Source organism: Athene cunicularia (assembly GCF_003259725.1).
Source record: "Athene cunicularia isolate RWA chromosome 11 unlocalized genomic scaffold, athCun1 chr11_part1, whole genome shotgun sequence".
Lineage (NCBI taxonomy): Eukaryota > Metazoa > Chordata > Aves > Strigiformes > Strigidae > Athene > Athene cunicularia.
The window spans coordinates 3279059-3298125 of NW_020799113.1; the positions used below are offsets into that span (position 1 = coordinate 3279059).

The 19067-nt window shown below is 39.6% G+C and overlaps 1 long non-coding RNA gene across 1 annotated transcript in view; it reads left to right on the forward strand.

Moving 5' to 3' along the window:
• Positions 1–18819, forward strand: part of LOC113484486 — a 33074-nt gene extending 14255 nt beyond the window's left edge. Inside the window, exons 2-3 of the long non-coding RNA XR_003399238.1 lie at positions 7804–7934; positions 18786–18819. This is a non-coding gene — a long non-coding RNA (uncharacterized LOC113484486). The remainder of the gene's footprint in view (positions 1–7803; positions 7935–18785) is intronic.
• Positions 18820–19067: the final 248 nt, after the last annotated feature.

Here is a 19067-nt window from a genome sequence, read left to right on the forward strand (position 1 = left end):
AATTGGTTCGGGGGTGGGAGGGCAGCACCAGAGAAGGGGACTACTCCAGAATCCTTACCCTTGCCAAGTGTCCCTATAGCAGGGCTGTTCCTCCTGAAGCCATCCATCAGATACCACTGTTTTTCACTGCTTCTTTTGCAGGGGTCATGCTGGGAGAGTCCCTCACAGCTGACTTGAGGAAAGTAAACACAGTGTTGAGTTGCATGGCTTCCACCTTAAAACTCTGCGTGGAATTTGGGAGCTCTGTGGGGCACCCAGTGCTGCTTGTTAGCCTGTCCTTACATCTCAGCAGCAGCCTGGCCAAACCTCTGCTCTTCGTGCCTCTGCTATGCCCCAAACACCACAGGCACAAATAATTTTGGATAAGTCTGTACTGAAGTTTGATTTAATAAATCCCCTCTAATAAGTGCAACAAAGGAACAGAAAAGATCCCTTTGGTGGCTGAGCCAGCTTAAATGAGCAGAATGCTTTATAATTAACAATCCAGTGGTTCACTTCACATGCTTGGTTTTATGAAGAGCAAAGTGAAAAATACTTTTAAAGCATTCAGAGAGATCTTTGTTTTAAAGGAGTATAGAAATGCTGTTCTATCCACTGACCACCACCACAGATCATAAGGCCATACAGTTCTAGGTCACTCCCACAAAATGGTTGCCAATATTTTCTCAACAAACTCTCTATCGATTGCATAAATACAGTACAGTACCCATGAGGTAGTGTTGACCTGTCACATAGTAAAGATGTGGCAAGCCCCATAATTCATTACCAGTTGGAAATAGAACATCATTGGAGAGATAAGGATAACAATGACTTTCCATCCAATGATAAATTACTAGCAGCTGCATTATTTTCCCTCACTTATATATGGCTCTCTTTATTGAATTTAGCTTGAGATAAATAAATGATCTGCCAGGAGCCTGGTTAATATTACTTCTCTGGGACCCATTTCAGGCCCAACTAGGCTTTTGCTGATAATATCTTTAAGCTTTTCAGTAGGGAGAGACATAACATTTGTTTCTGACAAGAACCCTATGTCGCCTTATCTGTTTCATTTGAGAGGCCGTCGACCTCAGCTTCTTTAGTTAAAATGAGAGCTTTACTGTAGAGGCTAAGTTCTTGAACTTGACTCTCTTCTTACAATGAGATTATATGTCCTGGTTGTAAATTTGAAGCCACACATGATATACAGTTATTCTTAGCATTTCCTGTTGATCACAGGGCGGTATTGATTGTCCCCTCTTTTGAATCTTTCTCCTATTGGTTTGAAAAGTAATTCCATCTTTTTTTTTATATTATTATTTTTCACCCCACGATAATCTGTGAGTTTGTCAATGCACTTTTATATTTAATTTCATGCTTAGAAAAGGTAGCTTAGCAAATACATATCCACTTGGTTAAAGAATAAAAAGGCCAGTCTAGGAACAAAAAATTAACTCTTTCTGTGAATCAAGATGCCAAGGAAGGCACTTGAGCTCCCCAGATTCTTTTTATTTCCATTAATAATTTCTGTACTGCTTCAGTGATTCTGGGCTTTGCAGATATCGTTGGAAGAGACGAGACAGAGAACGCATGGAGCAGAGGTGTGAGGCAGAAGGCATAATCAGCCTGTGCTGCACTCCTACAGTAACTGTTTGGATACCTCGAATGTGGTATTTTTGTTATTTCTGGGAAGCCCTATCATCAGGTTATAGATTAAAATCAGACAGTTGCCATTTTTCATACAGTGTGAATTAGAGGAAATTAAACCCAACCACTTCTGATAAATCCTCTGATAAATAAACTAGCTGGTGGTGTTAAATGTAAGTCCAGCTACAGTTTGTTTCACATTACAGAGAACAAAGAACAAGTTCTGTCTATTTTAACACACCATCATCATTATTTTTATTTATACTATAGTAATGCCTGAGGGTTCCAGCTGAGTTTGGAGCCCCCATCTGCTAAACGCATAATCAGAGTTGCCTCGAAGAGTTTGCAATAGTTACAAGACAGAAAGAAAAGGGAAAGAACTATTATACCTTCCAGTCCCTTTTACTTTACAGTTAGGAAACTGAGGCACAAAGAAGGAAATCATTTTGCTCAAGGCAGTGAGAGAAATGTTTGGCAAGGTTGGCAACTCCCAAGAGATCATCTGAGTTTCTGTGAAGTGCCTCAGTGTAAGACCATTTTGCACACTTTTTTTTGGTGTTTTTTTTTTTTTTTGGGGGGGTGGGGTGGCTCACCTGTCTCCTTTATGCTTTCCCACTAGGCAAAAGTTAAAAGATAAAATGGGAATATGACAATAAATCTCTTTTATCTGATGTTAGAAGAATTTGTGGTTAGGAAAAAAGGCACGCCCTAAATAGCATCTTGCATAGATTTGTGTGAGAGAAGATATAATCTGTGTGCATATTAATTTTAATTTGAAAAATGTCTTCTCTTGAAATGAAATAAGGAAAATTTTCCCTTTTATATAATAGAAGTAGTTTTGGCATGTACAGGCCATTTCCCATGTCAAATCAGAAGATAAAAAAGTCTTGCATAATGCTTCTAAAAGGCAGGTTAATATTTATTAAATCAGAAAAATAGGATAGTCATGTGACACACAATCTGTGTCAGCCGAAACCATTTCTTGTTTATCTTGAGAGATTGACAGGATCTTCTCACCAATAATTATTAGCTAAACTCTTCAGAAATTAATTTCACATACAATCACAAACACAGCCAGCAGGAAAAAAAAAAAAAAAAAGGATGGCGGATATCAAATAAATTATTTGCTGCCAATGAATGATAATGCATTTTCCATTTCTGCCATGCTGCCATTCTAATATTTCCCAGAGTACCCTGAAAGTATCAGGATGAGATTCACACACTCGCACAAAGCCCAATTAAAGAGGCTTCATGCAGAGCTTTCCACAAAGACTGGAAGACTGAATTAACTCTTGTGCCCTTGTGTGTACATGATGTGTGAGCAAAGGGAGGGGAGGAGGACTGCGGCAGGACGCTTATGTTGTAGTAGTTCCCACAGCAAGCTGGGACAACATTTCCAGGGGTTTCTGATGACATTCTAGTGGCTTTCTCACTAGATGACTTTACTTACCAGATCTATGTGATGTCCTATTTGGGCCTGGAAGTGTAAGGGACTGCTTATTGGAGGGGTGAAGTCATCAGACACCCCTCACTTCTAGCCCAGCTGTCTCACTACAGCAGGAAACAGCGATACATATCGCTGGAAAAGTTTACTCCGATGAATCATTATTACTAAGATCCCTGGGCAGTGGTAGGTAAATGCAGCCTCTCCGTTTTGTGAGCCTGGATACCAGAATGCTGAAGTGACTTGACCAACATCAAGGGACTCTCAATTGTGGGAATAAAAAACCCCTTTAGACTTGATTAATTGAACACCCTTCCTTGCTAAAAAGTGACTGCTTTTTCCTATAGTACAGGTAGTGACTCTTATTAGCAGCCATGTGGCATTCATCTGCTGCTCTGTTCTTTGTTCACTCTTTGTTGAGGACTCTTTATCCATATTGCCTTTTCCACAGAATTGTTTTTTCTACACAAACCATGTCTCTTACAGAAAGTGGTTTCTTCATCTACTGTGAGGTTACCAGAGAATTTAATCTTTAGCATGGTGCTGAGAGGTTTTACAGCATGGCTGTCAGTACATCTTTGACAAGGATCTTTTGCAAACTTTGGCAGAGGAAGCGTAGCTTCTGTATCTAGTTCTAAATCTAGTTTTGTTCAGTTGAACCATGGACTCCTTGGTTTTTGACACTTAGTCAGCCTCAACTCTGTCCACCTGTGTTCAGGAACATGCAGTAACTTCCCTGCTAGTCATCAGATTCATCTTTACAGGCAATTAGACCCACACTTCCCCTTGCCTTTGGTGATGATTATTATCCCTCCTGCAGGAATCACCACCTTCACAACTGATTTACAGTAACAGATCATGCCAGTGCTCCACAGTTCACTTCAGTGTAAGGTGTGCAGATTTAACTGGTCTTCTTCAGTGGTGATTCAAGAAGAGTGGTGTGGTGTTAGCCATTTGGCGTGATATCCATAGGGGCCTGGGCCAAGGCCAATGGCTCAATTCACTTCATTGGCTGAGCAAGAAAAATTGCCACTGATGTTGACCTTATCATAAATTCACAGCCCCTGTCCTTCTGCCACCAGCTCTCCAGACCAGCCTTTTAAAGACCAATTGTATCTGCATTCTGGTTGCTAAAATTGTTTGAGGTTTTGTTATTTCAACTCTGTGGTCTCAGAGGAACAAATTCCTCAATAATTTTGCTTTCTCATCAGCCAAAGGCGCCACTCTGTGCTATGCACTAACAAGGCTGGAGAACAAGGCTGTCTTTAAATGAGAAAGCCCTGCCTTTTCCTCCTCGCATTCATACAAGTTAAACATGACTTCTTGCTTCTGTCATTCATCCTATTAAGAAAACCCCAGACTGCCAAGTTCAACCTCATTTGCCAGTTTCCAGGGGATGGCAAGCATTTATACCTGAATCATAAACCCCGAAGGAAGGACCTTATCTGATGTGGTACACCAGGCTTAATGGGCTGGTATATGCAGCTGCATCACCTTGGGTAAGAACTTCAACAGAGCCTCTTATAAATAGCATGCCTGATGTTACATGCATTATGCCGAAGGACACAGGTGTTTATATTTACTGACTTAGTACGTAACTGCTTTAAGTGGTTCTTTGGTGGTAGGATCTAATTGAGCAATATTCTAAACTGGTTTGATTCAGTTCGAAATTCCAGCTCTGCAGCAAGATTTTGAATCAAATGCAGTTTGACCAGTTACCACCATCTCTCAGCCTTACTTGTAGGATGGTGATGCATTAACGTGTTGATGATGTAAGAGTGAAGGCAGATTTTCTTCACTCTTACTGCTGAACAAGTTGTTCTGATGATTTACCCAGAAAGCCCTAAGTGTCCTTATAAATGTAAAATTTCCTTTTTTTTTTCCCATGAGCAGATGGAAGACTTGGATGGAAAGGAATAAAAACATAATTTGCCAGAGCCCTCAATTAATCATAATCAAGTTTGTGCATGTTATACTCTACAAGGGTAACAACAATGAAACACAGGGAGAAAAGGATGCTTTCCTCAGGCAATTCTGAAGACATAAAAGCAATAAAGAAGCATACTTCAAAATAATGTGGAGATATATAACTGCACTAAATAAAAATGCTTCTTTAACGTACTGTAAAAATAAAGATGTTTAGTTAGATTTATCATTCTTGTTACAAACGCAAATTCATCCCCTGGACTATGCCATTGACTGAAAGCATCCAAGGGGTGGTTGGGGCCCACTACTTTCTGCAATTACTTCAACATTGTTTCATTTGTTAAAAAGCTAACTAGATTATTCCTTCTTTTTACTCCAAGGTAATATATAGGACACCTTGATCCCACAGATACAGGTTTTTTTTATTTTTAAACTACATTTAAGCCATCTTTTAATTGGGTATAGTGAGAGGAATGGTTTGCTTATTAATTTGCATGAGTCACATCCAAACCTGTGAAAATATATTTTTTAAACTAGTTTTGCAAATAGCAACACATGTTAATTGAAAGCAACCCCACTCCCCAAATCCTGACTTGATTGACTTGGGAACATTCAAACCCAGCGAGACTCATTTCTGCAGCCTCATTCAACCATTGCAATGAGCAAATGAAACAATTGTTTTATTTGTAAGAGGAGATTATCCCTTGAAGGCAGATAGAAGGATACTGCCTACAGAACCCCATTTGCAGGCACAAAGAGCGCTTAGTCAATTTTTGGCAGTGATACTGAAGCTATTAGTTTTGGATATGAGTTCACTGATGTTCAGTGCTGTAGATTTTCAGTTAGTTCATGAAGGGCCTTTAAAATTACACACAGGCTTCATTAATCGCCTCAGAAAAGAAGCAACAAATATCAGGCCCTTAAAGTATATGTGCACAGAATGGCCATTGATTTCAGTGAATATACCCCACTGGGGGACTGATCCTACGTCCTGGGAAGGCAATCACAGTTTTTCCAGTAGTTGCAGCAGGCATTGCCTCCAAGTACAAGGGTTTTTGCAGGATCATGCCCTACTAGCTGCTCTCTCTCTCGCTCTCTCTCTCTATCTCTCTATCTCTCTACATACGCGATTTGCATACACAAACACAAACATGCATATATGTAATCCCAATTCAGTGTGTTAAAAGTGTAACAGCTATTGTTTAAACTCAAATTGGAGACCAATACAAGATGCCAGACAGGGTCGTTCAAAAGAAAGAGATAGAAATCCAGCTTTGTGGTCTTGAAGCTTTTTTTTGGTCCTTTCTCCATTTGATAGAGCAACACCTGAACAGTTGTTCAACAGCTAACTATCCGTGAGGAGAATTTCCTATGCTTCCCTTGCAAACAGCAGAACCCCATGTGATCCCTGATCACAACAGATTGATTTATTTAAATAAAAATAATGATCTTCTTTCCCTTCTCCAGCCCCGGCAGCAAAATCCCATGTAACCCTGATCAGCAAATTGATATACTTATCTTTTTTTGCCATCCTTTTTCGAACCCAAACAACACCACCCTGATCCGCTAGTAATAAGAAAATGATTTATTTAAACAAAAATAATTATCTTTCTTTGCTGTCCACCCTCTAACTGTATAATCTCAGCAGCTCCTTGTTTAACAAATTGATTTACTTAAATTAAACAAATGGTGATCTCCTTTTGACCTCTATAGAGCACCTCCGTGGCAGACTCCTATCACTGCCAACACCTCACCCGTATGCTTAGAAGGATGTATTTTAAAGGATAAGAGCATTTCTAACTAACCTTGATACTTTAATCAAAGGTCATGGAAGTTCTGTTACTGTGCCATGAAATTAAGACACATCTCTGAAAAATAAGTAAGTTAAGTGTACCTTCCTCCATATTTTTATGGCAGGAACAGTTACTCAGTTTCCCAGGAGGATCTCTACAGATGGTGGCTCTATACAGTTTGTTTACACCCATCTCTCCCACTGTGCTGCCCGTAAGGTTCTTTGCAGACAGAGCTTTAAAGCACTGGCAAACTCAGTGCATAAATATGGGCTACGCCACCTCACCTGAAACACTGACAGAGCCATCTAGTGCCAGTCTGCTCCAGCAACTGGTGAATGAGATCACGATCTCCAAGGGTTTCATCCACTACGTTTTAAGGATCTGTCAAACCACGGTTTGTATTGTAAGGACTCTGGGCCTGCCACTGGCAAAACATTCATAGGCAAGAAGAGAGTCCTGTTTAAAAACCACTGACATGATCTTTTTGTAAAAACATTCCAGGTTGGATAAGTCCTGAAGGTATATAAATAAGTACATATATGGGTATGCGTATGTGTGTATTACTGTGCTGGTTTTATTTAAGATTGTATTTTCTGTGCTGTCCAACGAGTATCTCTGTTTTGTGCAGCTGCTACTTAAACAGTCATTTTGGCATTATACAGAATTAGATAATTATATGTGCTATAAGCAAAAGTGCAAATAGTCCCACTTAACACCTAATCATATGATATCTGTTGTGAAATGCTGGCGAAGGAGCCAACAGATATGACTGTTACTTTGCTATTAGCTCTGGTTCGTTGGAGGCGCACACGGACTGCAGCTGGAATTTGGCATAGATGGAAGAGGGATTAAGTGATAGTGGGAGCCCGAGTGTATTGTATATAGAAACATTCTTTCCTCAACCAATTTCTGTGGTGTGTAATACTCTGAGCAGGACATTGGTGTTAACCAGTCTTCCAGATTTTGAAATACTCTGGTTTTTTGTAGTTCATTCACACTGTGTGTCTGCTTTAGTTTCAGACACACTTGTGTTCTCCAGCAGAAGACAGTGACATGACAGGAATGGTAGCACAAGGCTCTTACTGTTAAATTCAATAATTGATTCTCCTGGATGGATTGTGACTCTCCAGAGGTTGCAAAGAAAGGTAAGAATGATTGTACAGCATCAAAAACATTAGTTTGTTCCAAAGCCAGGAAGTTCTCCCTTGAATTCTTCCTCTTCAAGGTCTAGCACTCTTTGTGACTCTCTGGAAATGCACAGGAAAATCATTAAGAGAGATTGGTTTTATTAACAAAACATTTTCTTCTTTCTTTTTCAGTAATTTTAAGTTGGTTTTGTAATCTTGGACACTGAATTGGGAATCATGTGAAAAACCTGGTTGTGTCCATTTATACGATTGCACAAACTCCTATAGGAAATCCAAATGAAAGGGGAGAACATTGCAAAAACTGGTTAAGAAGTTGCAAAGTAGAAATATAGATACCTCTGAAGCTTCTCAAATCCCACCTTTTTTTTTTTTCTATTTTATTTACATTTTTTTTATTCTTCCAAAAGCCAAATAATTGAGGTTTTTGTATCTGAACACCTTTGGAGTTACCATCTCAAAATATACTTGGATATTTGTTTCAGAAAATTCAATTTCATGGAGCTTTGGGCTCTGATCCTCACCTTGCGTTACCTTTACTCCTGACTTGAAAAAGTAAAAGTGAGGTGAGACTCAGACTACAAGATTATGCAAAAATGTTCCCATGAAAAAAAAAAAAGAATCCTATTCTGAAATTATAAATGGAAGATTATAGCTGCAGCTTTTAAAAAAATTTGGCCCTCTCTATTGGTTTGCCAGAGAGGCAAGTATTTCTGCAGATGGCTCGGAATTAGTAGAACATGAAATAATGTCAATGGTACTGGTAAGAGGATTAAACAGCAGTTCTGATGTTATTGAACGGTTTGCAGAGACCGTATTAAACAGCCACATCAGTCCACAGGTCAGCCCTGCAGTTCTTCTGCTAAGCAAACACAGATGTAGAGTTCCCTTTCATGGTCATCGTTTCATGCCTCTGACATATGTTAGGCTCTTGGGACTCAGTGGCATATTTACAGCCTGAACATTAAAGATTCCTTTTTTTAGATCATTAGTAGACACCGATGTCTAAATTGGTAGTAAAAGGAAAAAGCAGGAACTCAGGACACAGGGGATGGACTTCAGTGCAGTACAAACATATGAGTGAAAAATTAAACTGCTAGAAAGTTCCCTGATGAAATGTTGGGGACTTTTTCGGTTGCTGACAAAAATTCTCCTTAAGAATCCAGTCGGTTTTAAATCTCTTTTTATTTTGGGCTGATCTTCTCTGTATTTTGCCAGAGCTGCCTATGAAGTCACAGTGGTTGAATTTCACAAGGCGAGAGGAGTTCAGCTCGTGTCCGCACTGCCAGGCCTCTGTGCTTGTTCAAAGTTTGTGCAAATCTGCTGGGACTACAAATTGGCCAGAAGAAATTGAGGGAACAATCTATTTTACAATATTCCTGTTCCTTTTCTATTCCAACAGAAACTTTGGCAGTTCTTTAACATTTTCCTCTGTTTTTTGTTTGTCTGAAACCAGGAGTCAGAAATGAAGAAAATAAATAAAGCAACGATGTGATAAGCAGGGGTTTTTTATACACACATAATGCTTATTCTTGTGTGTGTGTGTAGTGAGGACATGGTGGGACAGATTCTTCTTCTTTGTCTGAATGGTTTTACCTGACTCAGTCCTGAAAGCTTGTGCAGTTTTCAAATAAAGATATAAATACAGATAAGCTATGTGTCAAGGTAGAGTTCCTGAACGTAAAGGTTATTGACAAAGAATTCTTATAGAAAGGAGAAGATAAATCAGCTGATAAATTACTGACCCTCTGGTCAATAATTGTTTAATATGATGCAAATCTTAAGTGAAATTTCCAGCGCACAACTGCTCCGCGTGTAGCTACTTCTTCCTGCTAGAGGAAATAAACATGCAACCAGAGAGTGTAGCAATGAATTACACTGAACCTCAGAAATGTTTTAGCATGTCTTCAAGAGCGGCTGCCTGCTTCAGTGATGGATTATAACTTAGCATGGGATCCCACAGGCATGGCAAGGTATTTATGTAGTGTTCTGATTGCTCAGACACTTGGAACAAATGTACAGTCAGTGCTAACAGAAATCAGAGTATCACTATCTCCCACTTTATTTCATTTATTTATATTTAGCAAGTGCTGGAATATTACAAACCACCAAGTGCAACTGTAGCTGGAATATAGTTTCCAAAGCTTATTTACAGTAGCTCTTACTCACAAAGGGTAATGGTATATTACTCCATAAGTAGTTCCATTGATTTCAGGGGGTCCATTAGAGAGGTGTTCCATTCCTTGTATAGCTGAGTATATCTCGATTTGGTCCTGTGTTTGAAATGTAGAAAGAGCTCCTTTACTGCCAGGTTCTTAAATGAATGAACAGTTTGAAAAAAGCACTACCCCTCACTCTCACCAAAAAGTTAATAATTAGTCCAAAATACTGATGAGGCTGGTGAGATGCTGGTTTTGCAATATTTCATTGTGTTGCAGGCAACAGTGACACATGCTCTTCAGTTAGTGTGTAGATGGATGTGCATTCCATGTGCTATTTTCAGCTCTGTACTTAAACTGATCCGAAATTCCAAAGAGAAAAGAAAAAGCTGAGATTCACATCAGTAGCAAAGAACATCAGGTGATGTTGATTTAAAGAAAACATTAATCAATCCAGATTTGCTTGGAACTGGGCCCAGGTTCACTCAAGAGGTTGGTGAACCTTAGCAAATCTTTCTGTGAATCTGTTCTGTGTTTTGACTTTGTAACGTGATCTGAAATCATCTGAGTTTCATGTGGTTTTGTTGTGCACGTTTTGGAGCGCTCGCGGGGTGAATCCAGGGAAACACAGCGATGCTGTATTTTGCATGATGCAGTAAGGTGAGCAGTATTTCACTCTTTACTGACACTCCCTGAGACCAAATTGAACAATGGTTGATGCTGTCAGCATAGTTTTAAAAGAGGAGACAATCACTGTCTGTCAGTGTTCGTGTGCCTACAGTAGTCTTTATTTCAGAGCCAAGAGGCAGTCTTCAAATTGTATCCTAAATAACACTATCATGAGCTTTGGACTGTTATTTTCTTTTTCCTGTTTCTAGTAAATGTCAGAATTCTTACTGCGTAGGCAGGTACTGGAGTTGTGAAGACTATGTTAGGTTTCTTGATGTATACTGGTTTGAAGAAGTTATATAGTGCTAGAAAAAATAGGATTTTGAGCCTGTGGATGAACAACTTATGTTTTAACTTCATTCAGTTTGTATCTGAATTCATAAATAGGTGTACTCAGCCTCCATAGATGAATATAAAGTATCTAAGATCCATCTACCCCAATCAGGTCAAAAATACGATGAGTTGATATCTTCTATTCATTTTATTTCTAGTCTAAGCTAGAGTCCAGAGCAATAGAGATGTGAGACACTCAGCACAAGAAAAATCTGATTCATGAGAGGATGCCAAGTTTTTAATTCCATTTCAGAGTGAGCAGTTCGAACTCATTTTGATGGAGTTGGGATTTTGGAGAGAAAAGTTGGTGGGAGGAGCTATGTGGGTTTTTTTTCCACTCTGATTTACTGCCTCATAATTGAGACACATTTGTAGATCAGTGTTATGATGGGTAGCTTAGAGAAAAGGAGAAGAATTCATAGAGGATGGGTCAGTGACTGTAGCTTAATGGCCTGGCATACATACAAGGTCAGACTAGATTATTTAACTGTCTCTTCTGGCCTTAAATTTAAGGAATCTCTGAAGAAGGAAAAACCAAAGTCTGCAAAGGTAATAAGTAAGAAAAAAAATAATGAGCTAGAGTGTTCTTTAATGCCCCCAAGGTTCTAGCCCCCCTAACCCGTCAAGCAGACTGTGGTACAGCCACCAATTGAATGGTCCTGTCAGTCCATTCAGAAGGAAGAACAGTTTGCCAATAATATTCAAGTTGAAGCTGACATCTTTATTCTCCTCTAGAAGAGTTGTGTTTGCACCTGCTTGTATCTGCATTTTTCCACTAAGGCTGTCTCACTTATTTAACTTGACACATGGAGCACCCCTCAGAGGTCTTTGGGATTCAAACCAGCATTAGAAGTGACAGCCCGGATAACATAGGTAATCATATCGGACCTTGTGGGACTGCGCTGACTGCTTTTTAATTGATAATTCCAAGTTTCCATAATAAATTTATTTCTTAATTATATATGTCGTGTCATACATGGTAGCTGATGATTACTGCTAGTTTAAGTTTGCAGCCTAGAAGACATCCTCCTCCCTACCATATAATCATGATTTTCCTTCCAAATTAAGATTTGCTAAGAAAGAAAAGGAACAAAACCTGCACATTAAATCCAATTCCTTCCAAATAAAGGGAGGTAAATTTAAGGTACTAAATTAGGTAAGTGATTTTAATTAGCTGATCATTTCAAGGAGATCATAAAACATTTAAATAACACTGAAGTTGTGTATATTTAAGCAGTTTTATGGAGAATTAAAGTCTTAAATGGTAAATTTAAAATGTAAATACAAAAGTCGATGGAGGAATGTTAATTGCTTTTCTTATGTTTCTCACATGGCCTGGGATGTTATGAGAGGTATCAAGAATTACATTCATAGTAATAACGTGTCCAATCCAAAGTTTATTGAAGTCCTTGGAATTTTTCCATGGATTTTAACAGTCATTGTATGAAAACAACAAATGCTTTTAAATGGCTAACTTCCAGTACTGTGGAAGTCACTTATATGCCAAAATTATATATGTGATGTCAATATTCTAAAATAACTAAACTGACCTTAAAAACTTATCTGGTTCCCTTTCAAGCAAATAAAATTACATGTGCAGTAACGGACACTTTACACTGTCAGATTAGTTTACATCAAAAGAAAAACTTACATACTCAGAGAAGCTGCTATGATTGGACAAAACATGTCAACAAATTGGATTATCATGAATATGAATTCTCACATTGCCTATCCCTAGCTCACTAATACTCTTACATTATTTTTGATTCAAACAGATCAGATTAAAACCTAATTCTACCGTTTGATAATAATAAATGCATAATATTTGAAACTAATGAAATTAAAATCAGGGGTAGTAAGGCTGAAAAGTCATAATGTATACATTTGTCTAAAATTCCTCATTATCAGCCACTTGGAAATGAATACCCCATTGGAAGAAGGAGCATGGAAAGTGAACCTCAGCAGAAGGTTTCCTTGATTCCTTGAAACTATTTGATCCTCTGGGAGAGCCTGCAAGAACCATGGCCCCATCTCTTCCTGTGTCAGCGTCAGGATCTGGATGGAAGTGGTAGCCTTCCATGCAAGCATTTTACTTCGTGTAGACATAGGAATCACATTGCAGGGGCAACTGCTCCACCAGCAGTCAAAAAGAAGTGGGATTGCCACCATCTGGGTCTCTTTGTGCCTAGATTGTCGCAACTGGTATGTGAGAGGAACAGATACTTTAAGGGACTGGTAGTTCCAAATGCCCATGGGAAAAATCAAGAAGAAACATTTTTTTCTCCAGAAAAGATTCATCCCCACCCCTGGAATGATTTATTTCAGAAGTAGTAGAGTAGAAAGTGCAATGTTTGTTTTAATTTGGTCAGTATGAGACAAGTCCCATTGCTTTTGATAGTAAAACGATGTCCTGGTGCAAACGTTCCTGCTCCAGTGGGAGGTAACGTGGGGTGAGGCGAAGCAGCACCCACGTGTCTCGTGGTTGGGTGGCTGGCGGAGGCGATGCCCGACCCTAAGGGCTGCACAGAGCCACCGTGAGCATTGCTGGGACAGGGAGATGCGTGCATGGTGGTGGTGCTTCAGCCTCACAGACCAGCCACCCTGCCAGACCTAGCAGAAGTGTACGTGAGAGAAGGGGTGAAGCCAGTGCAAACCTGGTCTTTTTCTTCAAAGCGTATAACATCCCCATTACACACAGTCCAAGGCACGTGATCTAGGACGTTGCTATGCCTCTGTTTCTTCAGCTGTTGGATGGGGATATTATTATGCTCTTGTCTCGGATGCTGAGAGGGTTAATTACTTATGTTTATGAAACCCTTTGAGATTCTCAGATGAAAGGTGGCTTTAGAATTGTTAGGTGTTATTATAAGAAAAAAGAACGATTTTATTGCTTCATGTTAATGGTTAACATCTGCACCACAAAACCTGCTTGATCACATAAAGATTCTGCTAAGCATTTAATCCTAATTTGCAGGCTGATGCATATTCATTTTATTTAGAAGATTAATTTAGTCATCAAAGGTTAATCTGCCTCGGGTTTGTAATTAGACAGAGCAGTGACTTGGCGTCTCTGGGCTCACCCAGGTTGCACAGGGTTTTCTGAGTGGGTAGGGCTGTAACTGTCACCAGTTTCACTTCCAACTAGTGCTCAGAGAAGGCTTAATTTTTGGAGAAGGTAAATGGTGAGTGGGAAAAACCTCGGCCAGTTCAAAGATTAAAAATAAGAGCAGAAGCACAAGCAGATGAACAGCCCACATAGTGAATCTGAGAATGCTGGTTTAGTTCATCCCTGGCAGGTTTACTCAATGAGATGTCAGGGGATTAAGCAAGGGGTTTTCTTCATATGTATATGTAAAAATGATTAACAGATTTCACAATGCTTTGCTGTATGAATCTTGCCCCTCTTTCAAAATTACTGATTAGCAGTATGAAGAAAGTTTCTGAAATGAAGGCTTTCTGCTGAAAATACCAGATTTTAACTTTTAGCTGATGTTAGCAGACACTGTTAGGAGGTTATACAATATGACCTGTAGCTGCTTGTCCCCCTCAAAATTAAGCCTTTCGTGCTCAAGGTTGGCTTCTTTAATGAAAAGTCACTAAAGAAAATGTGGTCCTTTTGGAGAACGAAAATAATGTTTCCTTTGCATGTACCCCAGAAGGCATCTTTAATTACTGTTTATAAAGCTGGCTGTTACTTAAGTGTGAAGGATTATTAGTGGCATGGTATTGTCTTTTGAAGTAAGGAAGAACAGTTGCTGCTGCTTTGTCATGTCCTCACCTTTTCCCTGTTGCAAAGCAGTCAGAGGAGGGTGATATAAGAGGGTGTGTGCTGCCCGCTGCTCTGCTTCAGCGACGTTCTTAGACATCGAGGCAGCCTCCAGCTGCAGACACAACTTGGGTGATGGGAGGCCAGCGTGACACGGAACGTGCTCATCCTCACTGTGCCAATGTGTCTGTGAAAATGCTGTCAGAGGAGGCAGGGTTGTCAAAGGGCAGCTGTGTGACTTGGGGATCCAACTCCCACTGGGTTGGATGTGGAATATTCAGTGTGGTAGATAAGACTGGGAAATGACAGGTGAAAACCTTGCAAATTGAAAATTTGTCTTAAAAATAGTGTTTTACCCAATGTGAAATTAATACGTGCTGCAAATAAGTACTGTAAACAAAAATCATAATACTAGAATTTAGGAAGCTGGCCAAGCTTTTACATTTCAGTGCAGTTTGGCTTTGGTTGAGTTCAGAATCCAGATTCCAGGGGGGGGGTTGCTTTTTTTTCCCCCAGCACAGTTCTCTCATTTCTATTATGATTTGCCAGTTTTCCCCTCCTCTTGCTGGTGCAGAACCTCAGAAGCATCCAAGAAGGGATTTTGGAGACCATAAACAGTTCTTAATTGAGAACAGCCCCAAATCAAGTTAAGTGCCAGCTTGACTATCAGAATATAAATGAAATTGTTTTATTAAAGCATTGTATTTTAGTTATTATGAAGAACAAGTGGCCTAACATGTAAAAGCTTTTAACACAGCAGTTACTTGCTTGATAGCTGATAAGTTAATTTTGGGTGGATGATTACAGCTATGGTTTCTTGTCTTCTTTGCTTTCATTTTTCCTCGATCTAATGACTGTTCACTGATTTTCATTTGGACTTGAGGTGAATTCTAATTCAATTGCTAATAAACTCAGATTGGTTGAGGCCTGTTATTGCAATCAGATTTGCTATTTCCAGTTTAAAAGGCCAGAGAAGTTTTCTTGGTGTTTCGAAAGAACTTAAGTATTTTGGACTGATGATTTGTGAAACTAGGAGCAGTTTGCAGGGTGACCCATTACTAGTCACTTGTACGAACTTGTCTCTTTGTTCTTTACAGTGAAGATAACCAGCCATGCAATGAGAGTACATGATGGCAATTCATTACAACTGGGGGGGATGGGGGTGTGTGTAAAAAACCAGCAAACAGCAAGAATACATGTCATGCTAAGCAGATATTGAAAAACAATGTTAGTTACTGTTACATCGTTCAAGCCCTTCCCTTCTAGCCAAGAGACTGAGTGGAATTAAACACACACATTTGCCACAGAATTTAGACTGTTTCTGCTGTCTTAGTTGTCTCCTCAACCTGAACCTTTAGCGTCTTCACTTGCATCTTAATCTTGAGGTGATTTGTATGAATGGTAGATAGGTACCACTAAAATGTGGATCGTGAGCTTCATCTGTCATCCCTGCTGCTATATCATTGACTTCAGTGAGCTTCCAGAGGAATGAGTCTGGCCCACAAGAGGATGTGAACTGTCAGGAAGACAAACTTCTTTATCATCTATTTGAAATGTTTGTGGGAAAGAATGCCCTAAATATTTAGCAGGTTGTGTAATTTGAGAGGCAAGGCAGGTTTTTTTAATTTTATTTTTCTCCCTACCTTTCCATTTTCTTTATTAAATAGAGGAAAACCTTGCCTTAGGCCCAGTGTGCTTATGACAGGGAAAAAAATATCTGCCAGAATCTCCATTATTGCTCAGGCCTGTATATATTGTTATTGCTCTTGTATTTGTAATAGCAGAAGGTGACTACACCTCTTCTGAAAAATTCTGTTTGCAGAAAAATACCCTCTTCCCTTCACCTTTTCCAAACCCATCACAGCGCATAAAAAATCCAGGAGGCTTTATGTTAGTTAATGTTATGTTAGTTATGCAGCAGGGCTCATAGCAGCGTATATGTAGGGACTGGACACATGTGCAACAGCTGGGCATTGCAGTGACATACCTGAGTGATGCAGCTCGTGGAATCAGGAGGAGACAGAGATGTTTTAAGCCAGTTTAGCTTCCTCTCTCTTGCACTATTTGGGAGTCAGTGCAGCTGCACAGAGAGCGTCAGTCAAATCTACTACAGCCCACACTAGTTTCTGGTGGACACAAGACCTGATGTGGAACTTCAGTGCTGCCAACTTCAGGTGTCCCCACTAAGATCTCCTATTTCAGCACTTCCAAAAGGCAGCCAAACTGATTGCTTGCATCAACCACCAACAGAGATCTTGCCCCTTCGTATTTCGACTACAGGGAGCTACAGTGAGTCAGGCTTGGGTGGAGGGGGGAGATCCTCCACCCAGATTGCTAGCTCAAGCTTGCCACTGGTTTATCTTGTGGTCTTAGGCAACGTGTTAAGTTCTGCCTCTTGAAGACCTCAGGGTTAAACTCTTAAAGGAAAAGCACAGCCCATCACCATTACATGTTAATGGCTGACTGCTACCTGTTGAAGTCATGTATGTTCTATGACCCCGAGAGACACCCATGTCTGTATGTTAACAGAGGTGTTTTATATTTGACACGCAAAAAGGCACAGCACAATGCTCATGAATAGTGCTGAGCATGGGAATATTCTCACTGTGCTCAGTGGGACTGTTCATGTGTGTGTAATGGCAAGTTCCCAGTCTAAGTGTATATGTAAAAGTTCACATTTATGCACCATTGAATTTGCATAGCACTGTCCACAGAAGTCAGCATTTTAAGCCTTTTAGAGCATTCTTGTAATTCCTCCCTTGTGCAGGATGATTCTGAAGCAGATCCTTGTTGGCTAGGATAATCTAGGCTGTAGGTCCCTGGCAGTGGTATCTTTCTCTCAAATAAGTGTGCCAGCTCCAAGACTGGTTGCTGGTACCTTCAAAGGATGAGAAGTCGGCACCTCCTTTGGCTGGCAAGGCTTCTGCACAACTGGGTGCTTCTCTTTCCCAGCAGAAAGGACTGTGCTTTCTGCCTTTGCCCTTGCCTAAGGGTGAGTTGTCTTTATTACAGTTACCCTATGGGCACAGGAAGTGATATTATATAAGAAATCGTTTTGCAACCCTATTTCTACTAATCATTGCCACTCCTACCATAATAACAGACAGATGCAATATACACGATTCATGTTTCTATTATTTTTCTGCTACAGTTTGCATGTGTTTTCCATTTAATTACAGTATATGAATTTCATATCTCTCACTTTTTCCCTTCTTGCATTCAGAGTTGAATTTGATATCTGTGATATATAGATAGGCCTGTGGTAAATTGTTTGATGCACTTCACACTCTTAGGTTTGAGTCTCTGCAAATCTCTTAAGTGCTCTGAATATTTTCCAGTTTTGTTGGTGATGAAATAGTATCTGGGATACTATTGTGGTAGTTTCTGCACAAGACGTAAGAGTAGCTTGAGCATTTAAAGAAACTTTGCTTAACAACAGTAACAACACCAAAACCAGTTGTAACCATTTCTAGTTAGAGAAGTCTTTGCACCATTGTATCTCAAAACAAATTGTAAAGGACTCTGCCGGGGGGAAAAAACTGAGGTGTGATGTTAAGAGATGACCAGGATACTACCAACAGAGCAGTGATAATACTGAAATACAAACCAGATTTTTGTGACTGATCTACTCAGTGGGAAGCGTGTCTCAAAATAATTTATGCTTGAAGAACTTGTGGTGTGCTACTCGTCAGGTTCTTTCTTTACCAACATGTATTACCATGTTTGAATTGAGCACATTGTAAAACTTGAGGAAGGAGATTTCAGTTCAGGTTTTACATGAAAGAAGCCATCTAAAATAAAGAGGGACAGGACATTCTGAGAGCCTTTACTAAATGTTTGTTCATACTGTATTTTCAACTGAATTATTGGAAATTCTTACTAACAGTGGGCTCTGCCTCCTCTGTAACTTTCCATGTGTTTCAGAAAGAGTTGAATTATGCTGCCACTTAACAAGAAGGAAAAACCAGCATAAGAGCATTGGTTTAATGGACATGCTTTGGATTTACACTGGCATCCTGAAAGCAGAATTGTCCCCTGTGGGTATAGAAGTATCATGGTAATTCTCCCCAGGTAATATTTTATTTTTTCTGACTGCAGCGTCTGATTGTAATGTCCTCTACAGATCAATCCACTGTGTAAATGACACGTTTTTAAAAAACTGGGTGAATGCCTACTTACTTCACACATAGCCCACAAAGGTTTTGA